The following is a 4,834-nucleotide window of genomic DNA, read 5'->3' on the forward strand; positions in this document are numbered from 1 at the left end:
GGAATTCATCCAGAAAGACCATCCTTTCTAATAGATTCACATCAATTGACAGCTAAGCATGATCAATGATGACAAGACAGGGCGATCTGCTGAGTCAAGGGTGGCTGGAGGAACACTGTGTCCCTGTGGTCACAGTCTTGTTCTCCCCATTCCCTCTGTTTTTCTCATTATCTTTCACACTTCCCCACCTCTCTGTCTGTTATTTGCCCCTCTTTTTTTTTACGATTTGTGCTTTTTTTGTGCGCGTGTCTCGCAGCGAGATGGGTGACATGTCTGTGACTGCCACACACACACACACACACACACTCACTCACTCAAACTCACACAGCCTGAACAGATGGAGCGGCATGGTCTGTCTGGCAGATTACCTTGCTGGTGGTCAGACTGAACCCGATGCCCACTGCGCCTCTCGCCAACAACCGTCCTCTGTGGCGATAATTAAAGTCACTGACACACATGCCACCAAACAAACCGTGAGCTAAATACTAAGCATCTTCGACTACCTTGCATGAGTTATTTATAACCCCGGCTTTCAGTTTGACCTCCAAATACATCAAAAACATATCTTCAAAACAAAAGCGTCTAAATATAAAGTGCTTTGCATAAATTGTCGCACAAGAGTGTTTGAAGCCACTGGGACTTGACATTTCTTGCTTAGAACATCACTTTTCCACTGTGGTACTTCATGTTGCAGGCTGTCTGAGTTCTGAGAGCTTTCTGGAGAATAAGCTCATGGGAGAGTGATGAGGGAGGGAGGGGGGGAAGGAGAAGAGGAGAAGGAGGCTGCCACATGCCTGTCAATACTCCAATCAAAGCCAATTCTCCCGAGACGGTCAGGGGGGGACAAGGGAGCATCACTATGACAACCCGCGGACCCCCAAAATCAGAACTTCAAAGGTGGAGAGGCGTCCCATTGAGTGAGTGGGAGACCACCTCCTGCAGTCATTTACATCTCATTAGGACATAACTGCCTTCGAACAACAAGGCGTTTAAACAAACTCGCTCACGTCCCATAATGTGTGCATGCGTTGGAATACCAACCAAACAACTAGACATGCACGTCCAGTTCTATTACGTACATTGGACGCCACTCATTAACTCAGGTAATCATGCAAGTAATCCCTCCTTTTTTTTGTCCAATCATAGATTAGGTGTCCACGTGGTACGTTTCATTTCGTCACGGTTTCTGACCCGTTTACTTTCCTCAAGCTGCATTTAAAAGCAAGTGACGTGTAAATAAATAGTGCATCTCATCAGCTGACAGGTGAAATGGACCCACACTTAATGTTCATTTCATATTAGGTCATCACTGATTCATCCAAGGTGAGTCAGCGCAAATCGGGACGCACACACACACACACACACACACACTCACACACACACACACTTGAAAGGATTGTTTGTTGTGTACGAGATGTCTTACTTTGTTCTGCACATGAAAACACTTGATCTTCTTTAGACCACTGTAGAAGTACCTAAAATATGTTGTTGTTGTTTTCTTGTGCTTCATGTGTTGGCTTACATTTCTTAATAATTGTATGCGTCAATATTTTATATTTTTATTATCTTTGAAATTTGTATTATCTCCGACTGGGTGCTTGATTGGAGTTAGTTTTGTGGTTGGATAAAATGACAATCGATCTCTTGAACATTGAAATCTTTTAGTTTGTCTAATATTCTACTCATCACCGTTTTCTGAATTAAACCCTGGACATTTTCAACTATGCAAAACAACTTCAATTACACCGTGCATACATCACATACGTGCATGTAATATATATATATATATATAATGTATTTTGGCCAATATACTGTACATATGTTTACACTACTGATATCATGGTTGCAATCACTTGTACTGCACATGTTGTGTATAGATTTCTGTGTTTTTGTACAGTACATCCCATCTTACTATAACTTTATGTGTCTACATGTACTTTGCGACTGCATTTTGCTGTATTGATTCTTTGCATTTGTGTAAAAAGACAAATTGAATCTAATCGAATCTATACCTTCTCCTAATAAACTACTACTACTATCTTTACCACTAGCTATACAACTACTCTTAATACTAGCACTACTACTGCAACAGCTACAGCACTCACTCTGCGGTTACTGCTGTTATCACGACTGATCATTTCTAACGGTACTACTACAACTACACAGCTGTACCTCCTCACACACATCTACTCACTGTGCACACATGCACACACACATCACACAAAGACATTTAGTGTTAACAGACGTGACACATCGTGAGGGCTAAAATTATGAGCAGAACCTGGAGCTCTGAATACCACAGGAGGTTCCAGTGCAGGAGGAAAGAATCACTCATCAGAGAGACAAATGGATCCTTTGCCCGCTGATAGCTATATGCTGTTAGGACAGCCATTTTTCTTGAACACTGACTTCCTGTTTAGGCCAGGGTTCAGCATGATATCATTAAAACGGTGCCAACAACACCACTTCCTGTCAACACAAACATTCAACCCAAATTTATGGCCTTGGTTTCCTTCTTCTCACCTCCCAGGCAAATTATTCCTGCTGTTGGATCGAGTGAACTTCTCTTCTCTTCTCTTCTCTTCTCTTCTCTCTTTGACCGGGTCTTAATTCTCGTAACTCTTGCTAATCTGACTGGAGCGGACTGACAGGACGGAGCATGTTTGCAGGAAGTGAAACGTTCCATTTTCTTTCTCCTCCAAACTGCACATTGATGATGTCTGGGGTGATATATCGACCAGGAGGCTGGGAACCCAACCCTCGAGGAGGAATGTATTTAGACACACACATACATGCACGTACACATGCACACACATCAACACGCACAAACCGAAGGCTTCTCTTGCCAGAGGTGTTGAAATGCTTGTAAGTCTTGAAATGCCAGTTGAGACGCTGAGCTCCCCTTTCACACACAGTGCAGCCAGAGACAAGGGAGCTGACAAATGGATGCGTTGAAACATATTAACCATCTCCCTTTGTGAGCAGACAAACATTTAATCTGGCTAATGACCCCTGAGGATCAAAACAAATGCAGTGAGATAAAGACGGGTAGAGGAAGGAGGAGGGGAATGCTAAAAAAGAGCTCATTGACCTCCAGGAGGGCTTTGCAGGGTTCACAAGGGCCAAGGGCTTCTTTCTGTTCTATTCTGCGGGTTATGTGAACGTGTGTAGATTAAAGTCGGAGCGAGTGAACAAATGAAATACCTGTTCTTACACATGTGGCTGGTGTTTAGAAATATACAGTGCTTGATTGCGTTCCCATGAGTCTGTGTGGGGTGAGCTCAACATCTCTTGGGTATCTCGGCCTCCATCAGTGTTCATCACAATAAACAAGTCACTCAGCGGAACGCTATCTCGCTACTTTTCTTCCCCTCGAAACCCACATCAGCCCTCCATCTCCAGCCGGGGATCGCGCTGGTATTGTTATGAATGGACAAAACGCATTATCTGTTATCTGTCCTTCTATCAAAGCTAACCAACAGCTGCACAACCAGTCAGGTGAGGTCACCTGCACGGTCCTTTCAACACAACATCCGTTAACATATTCGCAGGCTTTCTGTGTTGAAATACGCAGATGCATAAAGCTCGCTTATTTGTTTGAGAGGGAAAAGTCTAATACCTGTATGGTAGACGCACAAAATGAGAACACTGGGGACTCAGGCAAGCTGTTTTTATGTGTTTGTCAAACAAAGTATAGTACCATACCATCAATCAAACATTTTTTTTGGCCACTTTGGGGCAGTGGAAACAAGCTGAAAACACAACACTGACATATTACTATCAAACAGCTGCGTATTTACACATCCAACAATATAATCATTCATTTGGAGTCGTATTTCTGGCTGTCTGATAAATATGAGTCAGATTTCACTCACTTTTTGCTCTGGTTTTGAACTTTACAAACTCCTGATGGAATATATATTATATATATATATATATATATATATATATATATGGCTGTTTAGCTGCTTAATGCTCAACTATGTCCACCAGCTGACTTTGTGTGACTGATGTTTGTTGCTCAGCATTTCGCACACGGTGGGTTTTTAAAGCTTTTAGTTGAAAACGGCTGGCTGCTGTATCTGGAAATGATACAACGGGAGCGGTGAGAGCAAACCAAATCAGTAAATTGCTGGCTGTAAAACCGAAACAAAGCTAAGGGGATCTGCAGAGTTGGGTGATAAATCTACAAACAACACTTTTTTTATTTATATAAAAATATTGGTTATAGCAACTTTAAGTCAATCTCAACCAAATGGTACTTTATTTATGGGAACTTAAATCAATATACCCTTTCTAATTTAGCGCTAACACAACAAGTTGCTCACAAGCTTAGTGACAAAATAGAGTGATCTTCAGTGGCATATATGCTGCTACAGTGTAACATGATAGATCGCTACATAGTTCAGTAGTGAACTACAGACAGAAAAATGCACTGACAGACAAATAGCTAGATAGCGTTGATCATTTTATATGTCTTTGCCTATTTGGGTTTGTTTAACAGGCTGTGGCTCTCCTGTCTGTGTGACTGACCCCCACATCAACATCAGTTAAATAAGGCTTCCTTCCCCTGATTCACGACCCTACAAACTCACCAAAGCCTCCTTTTTTTTTTACAAAGAGCAACAATGGGCCTGTAAAACTGTCAAGGCAAAACTAAATTTATGCGTGACTCTTTAAACAGCCGAGCCAAACGTTTCTCTCAGGGCAGCTAGGAGAGGTTTTTTGAAAATGGGTAGAGTAAGTGTCTAAGGGTGCACGTTTCGTTGTGATACAGTGTCTAAGTGACTGCGGGTGAGCTGGCGGAGGAGCGCTCTCTTTCATTGCGAGACGG

This window comes from Pholis gunnellus, assembly GCF_910591455.1.
Source record: "Pholis gunnellus genome assembly, chromosome: 19".
Taxonomy (NCBI): Eukaryota; Metazoa; Chordata; class Actinopteri; order Perciformes; family Pholidae; genus Pholis; species Pholis gunnellus.